Source organism: Sus scrofa, chromosome 3 (assembly GCF_000003025.6).
Source record: "Sus scrofa isolate TJ Tabasco breed Duroc chromosome 3, Sscrofa11.1, whole genome shotgun sequence".
NCBI classification, from domain to species: Eukaryota; Metazoa; Chordata; class Mammalia; order Artiodactyla; family Suidae; genus Sus; species Sus scrofa.
This window is the reverse complement of record NC_010445.4, coordinates 17,710,844-17,726,209: the sequence shown is the minus strand read 5'-3', so window position 1 is coordinate 17,726,209 and position 15,366 is coordinate 17,710,844.

Sequence of the window (15,366 nt, the reverse complement as noted above, 5' to 3'; positions counted from 1 at the left end):
TTTTTTTTGTTTGTTTGTTTTTTGTCTTTTTGGGCCTCTCCTGCGGCATATGGAGGTTCCCAGGCTAGGGGTCAAATTGGAGCTATAGTGGCTGGCCTACACCACAGCCACAGCAAAGCCAGATCCTTCACCACAGCTCATGGCAATGCCGGATTTGTAATCCATTGAGCAGAGGCCAAGGATCGAACCTGCATCCTCATGGATGCTAGTCAGATTCATTTCCGCTGAGCCACAACGGGAACTCTGGTAAGAATTTGTTTATGCAGTTGTTTATTTATATTATGATGGATTCATGAATATTTATTCTATACTTTAGGTTTTACTCCAGTACTATTTTAATTATTACTCCCCAGGTTTTTTTTTTTTTTATTCACTTGTTGACTTATTTTTGGCCATGCCCATGACATGCACAAGTTCTTGAGCCAGGGATCAAACCTGTGCAGTAACAGTGAACCAGGCCGCAGCATTGACAACACCTGGTCTTTTTCTTTTTTTTTTTTTTTTTTTTTTTTTTTTGTCTTTTTGCCTTTTCTAAGGCCGCCCCTGAGGCGTATGGATGTTCCCAGGCGAGGGGTCTAATGGGAGCTGTAGCTGCCAGCCTGTGCCGCAGCCACAGTAACACCAGATCTGAGCTATGTCTGCGACCTACGCCACAGCTCATGGCAACGCTGGATCTTCAATCCACTGAGCAAGGCCAGGTATCGAACCCGAAACCTCTCGGTTCCTAGTCAGATTTGTCAGCCACAGAGCCACAACAGGAACTCTGACAGCACCTGGTCCTTAACCCACTAGGCCACCAGGAATTCCGACTCTCCTGTTTTCAGTTGCCTCCTGTGTCCCTCTGACATACACTCATCATTGTGGTGGTTTTATTTTTTAGTAGAGACCTACTTTTTACAGTTTATCCTTTTGTAAAAAGGATCTTTGGGGGTTTGTCTCATGGGCATGTATCATCTGCTTTTAAAAGTTAAAAACAGAACTTCCTGATGTGGCACAACAGGATCTGTGGCATCTTGGGAGCACTGGGACGAGCATTCGATCCCTGGCTGAGCACAGTGGGTTAAAGACCTGGTGTTGCTCCCTGGCCCGGGAATTCCATATGCCGCCAGGGGACAAAAAATGGAAAAAAAAAAAAAAAGTTAAAAACAAACAGGCCTAGTGTAATTAACACAAAAAGCTTGTACCTTATTAAGGGAGTTCCCTTCTTGGCACAGCAGAAACAAATCTGACTCCGATCCATGAGGACGCAGGTTTGATCCCTGGCCCTGTTCAGTGGGTTAAGGATCCAGCGCTCCCGTGAGCTGTGGTGTAGGTCATAGATGCGGCTTGGACCTGGCATTGCTGTGGCTGTGGCGTAGGTCAGAGGCTACAGCTCTGACTTGACCCCTAGCCTGGGAACCTCCATATGCCAGGGGCGGGGGGGGAGTGGGGGGAGGCCTGTAGCTCATTAAAAAAAGTCTCCTTTCTTCCCCTGATCACTCCTCCCCTGTTCCAGAAACATCATGTTGATTTCTTGTTTGTTTCTGCAGAAAAATTCCTTTTTTCCCCCCTTCTTTTAAACAAATGTTTACATAGAGTACAGGCTGTTCAGCACACTGCTTTTTTCAAGTAACAGTCTCTCTTGGGTTCTCTTGTGGGTTGTTCCATTTTAGTACATAGAGACCTACCTCTGTTTTAGCCTCTACATAGTACTCCATGGTAAGGCTATATACCACAATATATCTAACCATTCCATCAATGGACATTTAGGTTCTTTCCAGTCTTTTTACTAGAACAAGGAGTGCTGCAGCGAACGCCTACATCTCTGCATAATTGAGCAAATGAACCTGCAGGATACATTTCTAGACAAGGACTTTGCTAAGCCAATGAGCATATGCTTTCGGAGTTCCAGTTGTGGCTCAGTGGAAACGAATCTGACCAATATCCCTGAGGATTCAGGTCTGAAACCTGGCCTCGCTCAGTGGGTTAAGGATCCGGCGTTGCTGTGAGCTGTGGTATAGGTTGCAGACGCGGCTCAGATCTCGAGTTGCTGTGGCTGTGGTGTAGGCCAGCAGCTGTAGCTCTGATTCGACCCCTAGCCTAGGAACCACCATGTGCCTCGAGTGCAGCCCTAAAAGATGATATTTTTTAAAAAGAGTGTATGCTTTCAAAATGTAGATGCTACCAAATTGTCCTCCAGCAATTTTCACTCTTAGCAACGATGTATGAGCAGACCTGATTCCCCCCACCCTTGCTAGCCTGGAAGAAATCACAAGCTTTTTGATCTCTGTGAATCTGATAGGTGAAAGATGGGTGACTCATGGAAGTTTTAATTTGCATTTCTTTTATGATGAGTGAAGTTGAACATCCTGCCAGGGTTTACCAATCACTTGTCTTCTTCTTTTCGGTGCATTGTCTCTTCAGATTCTCTGCCCATTCCCCCTCCCCTGCCCTTTAGACTTTTTACAACCTTTGTTTTGTGCCTCAGTGAAAGCACCTCGCTCACTTAATCCATCCACAAATATTGATTGATTACCTACTGTGTTATTGCAACATGGCAGTGAACAGAAGGACAAAGGTATTTTTCTCAGGGAGATGAAAATTCTAGAGGGGGGCGGACAGAGGATGATGTCGATTAGCAGTAACTGTTGTGGAAAAAGAGTACGCTATAGGCTAGAACGTCCTGTGGTGCTTTTTTTTTGGGGGGGGTGCCTTTTAAGGCTGCACCTGCAGCATATGGAAGTTCCCAGCCTAGGGATAGAACTGGAGCTATAGCTGCCGGCCTACACCACAGCCACAGCAACGTGGGATCTGAGCCGAGTCTGCGACCTACACCACAGCTCACGGCAACGCCAGATCCCACTGAGCATGGCCAGGGATTGAACCTGCATCCTCATGGATACTCGCAGATTTGGTTCCGCTGAGCCACAACAGGAACTCCCTGGGGTGCTATTTTATATAGGGGGACCAAAGAAGTTTTCTCTTAGGGATGCCAAGGGAGCAGAGATGGGAATGAAGCAAGGAAAGATATCATGCAGTTATCTGGGAGAGGAAAGCTTTAGACAGGAGCAGCAGGGTGAAATATTTCCTGTGCTGGAAATATGCTGGGTGAGATGCGGAATCAACCAGGAGACCAGTGTGGCTGGGGCAGCGTAAGCGAGTGGGAGAGGGATGGCAGATGAGGTCTGAGAGGTGAGCGGGGACCCACCAGCTCATGTAGGACTTTGCAGGCCTTTGTGAGGACCTAAGGATTTTGGCTTCCACTCTGAGATGCTAGCCCTTACAGCGTTTGTTTACTTGGGCTGTACTTTTGTTGTTGTTCTTGAAACTTTCAGAGCAGAGGGATGACATTACCCGATGGAGCTTTTTCAAGGACCACACAACGGCATGGTCTGCGAAGGGAGTCATTCCAGTACACAAGTTATTGGGGCATTTCCCATCGTTAATTAGCCTGCCCCAACTGGAATGTTTAGGAGCCTGGCCCTCTTTAAAGCAAATCCAATATGTGAAAATACAGACAGGGAGCTCCCTGGTGGCTCACCGGGTTAAGGACCTGGCCACTGCTGGGACCTGGGTTCAGTCCCTGACCTGAGAACTTCCACATGCTGTGGGTACAGCCAAAAATAAAATAAAATGTCATGTAAAGTGAAATAAATAAAATACAGATGGACCTAATGTTCTCTGAGGGACTGGGTGGTCATTGCCAAAGGCACGTGCTCAGTGAGATTAGGGCGAGGTGGTGATCCCAAGCCTCTAGGCCCGGGGCTTTTGCTTTTGAGTGATAGACACGCTCCACCTTTTTTTCCCCATTAGAAGTAAATCATCTCCCTAAAGCTCATCCGCCCGCACCTTTATTTTCTTTTTTTCTTTTTAGGGCCGCACCCACGACCTATGGAAGTTCCCAGGCTAGAACTATAGCCTACGCCACAGCCGTGTCAGCTCACGGTTACACCACAGCTCACGGCAACACAGGCTTCTTAACCCGCTGAGCGAGGCCAGGGATCGAACCTACATCCTCACAGATACTAGTCGGGTTCTTAACCCTCTGAGCCACAACGGGAACTCCCCCGTTTTCTCCTGAGGCCCAAAGATGAAAAGGGATCATCCAGAGTTAGTGAGAAATTCAAGATGGCAGACTTTAGGGTCAGACAAAATATGGGTTCGAACCCCTGCTTTGCTAGCTGTTTGCTTTGTGATTTTAGGCGAGGTATCCCTCTGAAGCTGAGTGTTAGCCAAACCTATCAAAAGGGGAAATGGCCTTGGACTCAAAGGACTGGAGGACTAAAGGCTTATGCAAAAGAGAAAGGCTTCCAAGTGCGGGGCACCTGGTAAAGATCAGGAAATAACAGCTATTGAGGTAATTATTCTGTAAATGTTCTGAATGATAATACCGTTGATGGAACCGGGTGTCAGACCCTAAGTTAGGTGCTGAGATCAGACGAACTAGAGACTGGGTCTGTAGTCTCTAAGTCTCTCCCTAATACCCACTCCTGCCCTCCTAGTCCCCGCTGTGAAGAAGGAGAGGCCCTCAATGATGCAAATGAGTGTTGACTCTTTTCATTAACACGACAATGAGCCCTTGATGGAAATGTTTAGAACTTTGGAAAAGGAGAAAGATTGGTTAAGAAGTGTTTGTTGATGGACTCACGCCCTGCTTTACTAGTCAATAAACATTTCCCGGGCCGGCCTGGACAACCCCAGGTTGGAAGTCGAGGTCTCTAAAATGTTGGGTGAACAGGGGCGTTGGTGTCTCAGGCTAATGTAGGAATAACAGCCAGGCAATGTTCACCTCTAGGGCTGGCAGGTGGCTTTGAGGAAATGTGTGTGAAGGAGTTCCAGGAAATGAATCCGACTAGGAACCATGAGGTTGCGGGTTCAATCACTGGCCTTGCTCGGTGGGTTAAGGATCCGGTTTTGCCGTTTGCTGTGGTGTAGGTCGCAGACACGGCTTGGATCCCGAGTTGCTGTGGCTGTGGCGTAGGCCCATGGCTACAGCTCCAATTAGACCCCTAGCCTGGGAACTTCCATATGCTGCAGGTGCGGCCAAAAAAACCCAAACAAACAAACAAAAACAACTGTGTGAAAAGCTTGCCCCTTGGGAAATGAAGCAATTTTTCATTTTTTTGCCCATGCCTGGGGCATGTGGAAGTTCCTGGGGCCAGGGATCGAACCAGCCCCACAGCAGTAACCCGAGCCATGGCGGTGACAACATCAGAACCTTAACCACTAGGCAAGGAGGGACCTCCAAATTTTTCTCATCTAACAAAATCACTTCAGGAGTTCCTGTTGTGGTGCAGCAGAAACGAATCCGACTAGGAACCATGAGGATGCTGGTTCGATCTCTGGCCTCGCTCAGTGGGTTAAGGATCCGGTGTTGCCATGTGCCGTGGCGTAGGTCACAGATATGGCTGGATCCTGAATTGCTGTGGCTGTGGTGTAGGCTGGCAGCTGTAGCTCCAATTCAACCCCTCGCCTGGGAACCTCCATATGCTTCGGGGGCATCCCTAAAAAGCAAAAACAAAAAACAAAAACTAACACTTGTTTTTCATGTACTCAAAGTTGTTTACTACTCCACAAAAACACTGTTTCTAGAGCTAGAGAATGAAAATAATTCAAGTCTCTGAAATAGCACTGATTAAATAAATCATTCAACATTCACAAAATGCTCCAATATGGCCTTTTAAAATATAAGCTAGGAGTTCTCACTGTGGCACCGCATGTTAAGGATCCAGTGTCTCTGCAGTAGCTCAGATCACTGCTGAGGCCTGGGTTCAATCCCTGGCCCTGCAGTGGGTTAGGGATCTGGTGTTTAGGGCTTGGATTCCATGAAAATAGCTTCCACGTGCCTCGAGTGTGGCCAAAAAGAAAAAAATACAGGAGTTCTTGTGGCCTAGCAGGTTAAGAACCCGACATAGTGTCCATGAGGATGCTGATTCAGTCCCTGGCCTTGCTCCGTGAGTTAAGGGATCTGGCCTTGCAGCAAGTGGTGGCATAGGTCACAGATGTGGCTGTAGCTCTGACTCGACCCCTAGCCCGGGAACTTCCATATGCTGCAGGTGTGGCCTACACCACAGCGCACAGCAACACCAGATCCACGCGGCATCTGCGACCTACACCACAGCTCATGGCAACGCCACATCCTTAACCCACTGAGCGAGGCCAGGGATCCAACCCGCAACCTCATGGTTCCTAGTTGGATTCCTTTCCGTGCCACGACAGAAACTCCGAAAGACAATATGATAAAGGCACATTTCTCTCCAAATTGATCTGTAAGAGGCAATATTAATAAAACTTACAACAGGGTTTTTTGTGAACCTCAACAAGGCAATTAAAAATTATGTAGGGAGGAATAAAAGGGCTAAGAATAGGTAGTTGCTTCTAAAGAAGAATAGGATTTCCGGTGGTGCAGCAGGTTAAGGATCTGGCATTGTCACTGTCATGGCTTGAGTTGTTGCTGTGGCCAGGGTTTTGATCCCTGGCCTGGGAACTCCCGCATGCTATGGGTACAGCCAAAAATTAAAATTAAAATTAAAAAAAATTAAAATAAAGAGGAATAAAGACTTGTTCTACTAGAATAGTTTAAAAAGCTACAATAATGAAGAAAATGTTGTGTTGGTAGCAACAGAAATTCACCAAAATCAACTCGTGAATATAAGAAAATTTGATAAATGACAGGGCTGGCATGGCAGATCTGAGCAGAGACTATCTAATAAACGGAGGTGGAAAAAAGTCATCCTTATGGAAAAAAGTGAAATTAGATCATTGTGTCACACTGTACACAACTATCAAAGGCAAAGCTTTAATAAAATTTAGCAAAAAATATAAGGGAGGAGTCCCCGTCGTGGCGCAGTGGTTAACGAATCCGACTAGGAACCATGAGGTTGCAGGTTCGGTCCCTGCCCTTGCTCAGTGGGTTAACGATCCAGCGTTGCCGTGAGCTGTGGTGTAGGTTGCAGATGTGGCTTGGATCCCGCGTTGCTGTGGCTCTGGCGTAGGCTGGTGGCTACAGCTCCGTTTCGACCCCTAGCCTGGGAACCTCCATATGCCGTGGGAGCGGCCCAAGAGATAGCAAAAAGACAAAAAAAAAAAAAAAGGGAATTTCTTTCTGACCTTGAATAATAATGAATCTCAAAAAAACACAAAAGGATCATTATAAAAGACAATATTAATAAATAAAATTATATTAAAATGAAAGAACACAAAATTATAAACTACAAATTTGAAGAAGATATGTGTCAACATATATAACCACTCAAGGATAAGTTTTTTTGTTTTTTGTTTTTTGTCTTTTTAGAGCCACACCACAGCATATGGAGGTTCCCAGGCTAAGGGTTGAATTGGAGCTGTAACCTCCAGCCTCTAGCAGAGCCACAGCAACACCTAGACTCTTCTCTGTTCTTCCTTTTTTTCTTTTTTTTGGGAGGGGGGTCTTTTCTAGGGCCCCACTTGCAGTATATGGAGGTTCCCAGGCCAGGGGTCTAATCGGAGCTGTAGCTGCTGGCCTACACCACAGCCACAGCAACTCGGGATCTGAGCCACATCTGTGACCTACACCACAGCTCAGGGCAATGCTGGATCCTTAACACACTGAGCAAGGCCAGGGACCGAACCTGTGACCTCAGGGATACTAGTTGGATTTGTTTCTGATGAGCCACGATGGGAACTCCAATCAAGGATATGTATTGAGATCACCTAAGACTGTCTATAAACCAATAAAGGAGAATAAACCAATAGAAAAATGGGCAAAAGACTTGAACATGCATTTAAAAGAGGAAATATGGCCAACAAGCTCATAAATAGGTGCTTATCATCATTCAGGAAATACAAATGAAGCCCTTAATGAGATACCAGTTTATATCCACTCTATGACAAGAAAAACAAGTATTGAAGAGGAACAATAGTACTTCTATACATCGCTGGTGGGATTACATATCCATACAACAATTTTGGGGAAAAAAAGTATCATTTTCTTGTAAAGTCACACATTTACATACCTTAAAACCTAGCAGTTTCACTTTTAGGCTAATGTCCAGGAACAAGTCTTGCACAAGTGCTCCAGGACACATGGACATGAATATTCATAACCACAGGGAACAAACCAGCCAAAACCCAGAAAGAACCGAAATGCCCTTCAACAGGAGAATGGATAAATACATTGGGACACCTTGACAAAATGAAATATTGCACAAGGAGTTCCCATCGTGACTCAGCAGAAACAGACCTGACTAGTATCCATGAGGACGCAGGTTCAATCCCTGGCCTCGCTCAGTAGGTTAAGGATCTGGCATTGCTGTGAGCTGTGGTGTAGATCGCAGATGTGGCTCGTATCTGGCATTGCTGTGGCTGTGGTGTAGGCCAGCAGCTGCAACTCCAATTCGACCCCTAGCCTGGGAACTTCTATATGCCACACATGCTGCCCTAAAAGAAAAAAAAATTTTAATAAAGCTTTTTTGTCAGTACAGTTGATGTTCCCAGAAGATTTTTTTTTTTCTTTTTAGGGCCACTGCGGCATATGGAGGTTCCCAGGCTAGGGGTCTAGTCTGAGCTACAGCTGCCAGCCTACACCACAGCCACAGCCACAGCAACACCGGATCCTTAACCCACTGAGAGAGGTCAGGGATCGTATCCAAAACCTCATGGTTCCTAGTCGGATTCATTTCTGCTGTGCCACGATGGGAACTCCATTACTTTTTTTTTCTAGTGGCCTCATCCCTGGCATATGGAAGTTCCCTGGGCAAGGGAGTGAATCTGAGCAACTGTAGTAAAACCAGATCCTTTATTACACTGTTCCAGGCCCAGGGATTGAATCTTCACCTCTGCAGTGACTCAAGGTGCTGCAGTCAGAGTCTTAACCTGCTGTGCCACAGCAGGAACTCCTCATAGCAGATGTTTTCAAAGCTTGCTAATTAGTGAGGTTGATGAGGGAGGGGCAAACAAGTAGGTACCCTTTTTTTTTTTTTTTTTTTTTGTCATTTTAGGGCCACACCTGCAGCATATGGAGGCTCCCAGGCTAGGGGTTGAATCGGAGCTACAGTTGCCGGCCTACACCACAGCCACAGCAGTGCCAGATCTGAGCCTCGTCTGCCATCTACACCACAGCTCATGGCAACATCGGATCCTTAACCCACTGATGGAAGCCAGAGATCAAGCCCGTGTCCTCATGGATATTACCTGAGTTAGTTAACCACTGAGCCATGACAGGAACTCCAAGTAGGTACTCTTTGTACCCTTTTGGTGGCACTACAAATTGGTGTAACCCCTCTGGAGGGCAATATTTAGTAGTGTCTATGGAAATCTTAAAATTACATACTCTTTGATCCAGCAGTTCTCTTCCATTTCAAGAATTTACTTTATGGGAGTTCCCATCATGGCTCGATGGTTAACGAATCTGACTAGCATCTATGAGGATGCAGGTTCAATCCCTGGCCTTGCTCAGTGGGTGAATGATCTGGTGTTGCCGTGAGCTGTGCTGTAGGTTAAAGACACGGCTCAGATCCTGTGCTGCTGTGGCTGTGATGTAGGCGGGCAGCTACCACTCCGATTGGACCCCTAGCCTGGGAACCTCCCCATCTGCTGTGGGTGGGGCCCTAAAAGAAAGGCAAAAAACCCCACAATTTTTACTTTATAGATTTACCTGTAAAACTCAAGATATGAATATAAATGGTTGTTCATCATAACATGGTACACAGTTAGCTAGACATCACGTTATATACACACAATTGACTACTTGGCAGATTTTAAACATAAGAGATAAATCTGTATGCAATGACCTGGAAAGAGGCTACACATACATTAAGTGGAAAAAGGCAAAAGGAGTTCCTGTCTTAGCTCAGCAGGAACAAATCTGACTGCTATCCATGAGGACACAGGTTCAAACCCTGGCCTAGATCAGTGGATTAAGGACCTGGCGTTGCCATGAGCTGTGGTGTAGGTTGCAGACGCGGCTTGGATCCTGCATTGCTGTGGCTGTGGTGTAGGCCGGTGGCTACAGCTCTGATTGGACCCCTAGCCTGAGAACCTCCATATGCCTCCAGTGCAGCCCTAAAAAAAAAAAAAAGCCAAGATGTAGAGAATTCGCTTAGTGGCGAAGCAGGTTAAGCGTCAGGTTTTGTCTCTGTGCTTGGCGGTGCTCTCAGAAGTTTCCAGTCCTCCCAGAAAGGAGAGAGGTGTTCTAGCAGCTCAGCCACCCTCTCCTGGCCTCCTGGGACCCCAGCTATTCTACAGTTGACTTCCAAAGCCTCCTCTGGGAGGTCCCCCCAGGAAGAGTTATTTGCTGAATCTGACAACCCCATTCTCCTTAAAAATTTTGGTCTCCATCACCTTTCATCTAGGCTACCGCAAAATCACCTTCTTTTTTCTTTTTTTGAGTCTTTTTAAGGCACACTTGTGGCACATGGAGGTTTCCAGGCTAGGGGTCGAATCGGAGCCCCAGCTGCAGGCCTACACCGCAGCCATGGCAACGCTGGATCCAGGCCGCATCTACGACCTACACCACAGCTCACTGGCAATGCCAGATCCTTAACTCACTGATCGAGGCCAGGGATCAAACCTGAGACCTCATGGATACTAGTTGGCTTCATTACCGCTGAGCCACAACAGGAACTCCTATTGAAATTGCCTTCTACTCTCACTCCTCCAATCCTTTTCCAACACTAGTTTCTGCTCAAGCCTGCCTCCTCCACTTGAGATTCCAATGAAACCTCCTAGCTTGGCCTTCAAACCCCTGCTGGATTCAAGCCTGACTCTTAGCTCCTACTGTTTCCCTGTCCCAGCGGCCTCCTGGGTCTCTTGGTTGTCTGCTGTCAGGATAAGCTGGGCAGCCGCTTTGTACTTCTTTCCCTTTGCTTAGAATGTTCTTCCCCCTAAGCAGTCTCTGTCCAATGTCACAACACCCAAGAGGCCTGGCCAGACCACTGTGTCCAGAATAGCACCTCCCATGCCTCTCACTCCCTCTCCCCAACCCCACTTTCTTTCTTTCTTTCTTTCTTTCTCTCTTTCTTTCTTTCTCTCTTTCTTTCTTTCTTTCTTTCTTTCTTTCTTTCTTTCTTTCTTTCTTTCTTTCTTTCTTTCTTTCTTTCTTTCTCTTTCTTTCTTTCTTTCTATCTCTTTCTTTCTTTCTTTCTTTCTTTCTTTCTTTCTTTCTTTCTTTCTTTCTCTCTCTTTCTCTCTCTTTCTCTTTCTTTCTTTTTTGTCTTTTTGTCTTTTCTAGGGCTGCACCCTCGGCATAGGAGGATCCCAGGCTAGGGGTCTAATCGGAGCTGTAGCCACTGGCCTACACCAGAGCCATGGCAACGCAAGATCCTTAACCCACTGAGAGAGGCCAGGGATCGAACCCGCAACCTCATGGTTCCTAGTTGGATTCGTTAACCACTGAGCCGTGACAGGAACTCCCTATTTTTTCTTTTTCTTTGTTTTCTTCTTCTTCTTCTTCTTCTTCTTTTTTTTTTTTTTTTTTGCTTTTTAGAGCTGCACCTGTGGCATATGCATGTTCCCAGGCTAGGGGTCCAATCAGAGCTACAGCTGCTTGCTTACACCACAGCCACAGCAACATGGGATCCAAGCCTCATCTGTGACCTACACCACAGCTCACAGCAACACCAGATCCTTAACCCACCGAGGGAGGCCAGGGATCGAACCTGTCCTCATGGATCCTAATCGGTTCATTAGCCACTGAGCCTAGAAGGGAACTCCTATTTTTTCATAACATATATTACCCTCGTTTTTTATACCTTCACTTGCTTATATATTTGTGCTTTGTCTTCCTCCATCAGAAGCACCAGCTCAATAAATGCCGGAACATTGAGAGTTTTTTTTAACTGTTTTTCCCTGTTACCTAGAAGGATGCCCAGTACTTCACAGACCTGCATTTGATGGGCACACATGTGAGTCAGTCTCTCTGGTTCAAGTCCCTGCTCTGTTTCTTTCCAACTGTGTCACGTGGGTCAAGTCACTTAGCCATCTATCTTTCTTTTCTTTTCTTTCTTTTCGTTTCTTTCTTTCCTTCCTCCCTCCCTCCCTCCCTCCTTCCTTCCTTCCTTTCTTTCTTTTTTTTACCATCTGTAAACCAGGGAGGATAATCTCCTTGAGAGGGTTATTGTGAGAATTGAGTGAATTAATTTGTAGAAAACCACAGATTGGTGCTTAGTGTTTATCACTTGTTAACATTTTTTGCCCTTTTTTTGATGCACAGGAAGTTCCTGGACCAGGGCCTGAAGCCCAGCCACAGCTGCAACCTACGTCACAGCCATAGCAGTGCCCGATCCAAGCCGCATCTTCGACCCTACAGCACAGCTTATGGCAACACCCGATCCTGAACCCACTGAGTGAGGCCCGGGATTGAACCTGCATCGTCATGGATACTAGTCAGATTCGTTTCTGCTGAGCCGTGATGGGAGCTCCTTAAAGAAAAAAATGTTTTGAGTGACTCTCACTCATATGGGTCATTGCCATCAGGCATCCATGTAGATACCAGCCAACTCGTAGCTATTGATATTTCACTATGTGCCTATCACTCCCCCAGACAAGGGGTGTAAACATGTGCACCTAAGTGAACAAGACAGATATGACCCCTCTCTTGCCATGAGCCCGCAGGACGTGGAGTAATTATTTCCAGTGTTAAGACGCAAGAAAAAAAAAAAAAAAACAAAAACCAGAATGTTACAGGAGATATATAGTCTGAGAACCAGGGAAGGATTCTGTAGGCGGTAATGTTACCCCGTAGGTTTTGACTGGGTAAAAAAGAAAGAGAACCATGTGTGAGAAAGCCCAGAGTGGAGAAAGAGCTTGTGAAGGGGAGTTCCCGCCGTGGCTCAGCAGTTAATGAACCCCACTAGCATCCACGAGGATGCGGCTTTAATCCCGGGCCTGGCTCAGTGGGTTAAGGATCCAGCATTGCCAGGAGCTGGGGTGTAGGTCCCAGACACGGTTTGGATCCCATGTTGCTGTGGCTGTGGTGTAGGCCGGCAGCTGCAGCTCTGATTCGACGCCTAGCCTGGGAATTTGCATACGAGGCAGGTGCAGGGTGCAGCCCTAAAAAGATTAAAAAAAAAAAAATTTGTAGAGAGACACAAGTGACCAGTGTGGCTGGAGTGTGGCGGGCTGAGAGTTGAGGCTGTCATATGCGGCAGGGGCCACCATGCAGGGCTTCTGGGGTCTCGGAAAGGAGTTTCGTGGGAGCCATGACTTGGAGTTGAATGACCCCGTCAGCGTGGCAGTTTGAGAAGCTCCCCCCTGGCTGCTGTGTGGAGAAACCCTGAAGTCTCTGTTCAGCTGCCACCTCAGCAGAGGTGACCTGGTCTAAAATGGCATCTCCCCGTCCTCCGTCTCTGTGCCCCCTCCACCTGCTCTACCACATTATGAGGCCCTGACGTTGAGCGGCTCTCTTCCTTGCTTGTTCTCTGCGTACCCACTTGAAGGGAAACCTGCGTACAACTTCAGCGGGAGAAGGGATGGGCTGGTGCACATGGCCTGAGCCCTAGGATGTTTCCTTGCCAGGAGGGTTGGGAGCAGCTGTCGGGCTGGTAGGAGCGGGAGGCTGGAGGACTGGACTCGCCTGGAAGCTTCATTTGCATATCACTTTACATAAGACTGAGAAAACTGCCATTGTCCCTATCAGAGAATGGGGTGAGCCAACGGTGAGAGATAATGGTAGTGGCGCGGGTGTGTGTGTGTGTGTGTGTGTGTGTGTGTGAGGCTGGGGAAATGACTAAAGTGGGGTGTGTGTGTGTGTGTGTGTGTGTGTGTGTGTGGCTGGGGAAATGACTAAAGTCCCAGCAGTTCCAGCAAGCCACTTCTTGGTTCTGCTACTGATTACAAGACATCAAGGGCTAAGATTCAGGTGTGAGACTGGAGGGAAATGGGTAGAATGGAGAAATATTTAAGATGGATGGGAGTTCCCGTCATGGCTCAGTGGTTAACGAATCTGACTAGAAACCATGAGGGTTCGGGTTCGATCCCTGGCCTCGATCAGTGGGTTAAGGATCCAGCATTGCCATGAGCTGTGGTGTAGGTCGCAGAAGTGACTTGGATCCTGCGTTGCTCTGGCTGTGGTGTAGGTCGGTGGCTACAGCTCCGATTAGACCCCTGGCTTGGGAACCTCCATATGCCGCAGGTATAGCCCTAAAAAGACAAAAAAAAAAAAAAAAAGATGGATGGGAAAGACTTGGTGACAGGATGTGGGGTTTGAGGGAAAGGAAGGTGGTGTCTTCCTTCCTGGTTGGAGCAACTGGGTGGCCAGTGGTCCACCTCAGAGCACATTTTGTGGTTCAGATCATGAGTTCAGTTTTTTTTTGTTTTTTGTCTTTTTAGGGCCACGCCCGAGGCACATGGAAGTTCCCAGGCTAGGGGTTAAACCTGAGCTGTTGCTGCCGACCTACAGCATGGCACCGCAGGATCTAAACCATGTCTGCCACCTACACCACAGCTCATGGCAACGCCAGATCCTTTAACCTACCGAGCAAGGCCAGGGATCAAACCCGAATCCTCATGAATCCTATTACCACTAAGCCACAATGGGAACTCCCATGAGTTCAGTTTTAAATGCTTGCATCCAGGGTGCCTGGGATACCTGCAGGAGGAATCTAGGAGTTAGACGGGTACCCAGGTTCCAAGATGGGGATAGTCCTTGTGAGTCTTTGGCTTAAGAGATGGCCATCGCGTTGCAGGGGTGTGGTGTAGGCCAGTGGCTACGGCTCCGATTCGACCCCTAGCCTGGGAACCTTCCTATGCCGCAGGTGCAGCCCTAAAAAGAAAAAAAAAAAGATGGCCATTGGAATGCACAATGAAATCATGACAAATGACTGGAGGCTTAGGGAATCAAGTCTTTTTCTTCTGAGATCTCTTTAGGCAAATTACCAGAAATGCTTATATGCAAATGCTTTCAGGTTGCAACCTGGCTTTCCCACCTCACCTATAGCTCCCAGATACTTTGAGCAAAGAAGGGCCCCTGTGAGGGAGGGGTCCTGAAGCTTCAGGGTATCTGCCTCTGCCCTTGAGAAGTGCGGGATGAGAGAACGCAATTGAGGGAAGACGGCTGAGGAACCCTGACATTTGATGGAGGTGTCCAGGAGAAGTGGCCTGTAAGAGAGACTGAGAAGGAACCTCCGGGGAGGTAGGAGGTAGGAGGAGACTGGGAAAGGCTAGCTTCACAGAAGGCAAGAGGAACGGCTGTTCAGAGGATCATTATCACTAGCAATCAACTGTCTGCCAAGTTCTGCTAATTCTTCCTGTGCAGCGTCCCTCCCTCCATCTCCACTGCCACCTGCTGGCCATAAGCCTTTATTACAAGTGGGTAACTGCTCTGGCCTGCCTCCAGCCTTGCACTATCTTTACAGCCATCCCATTCATCCTGTTAGATCATCCTTTGGAAAGTGGAGGCTGGACCACGCC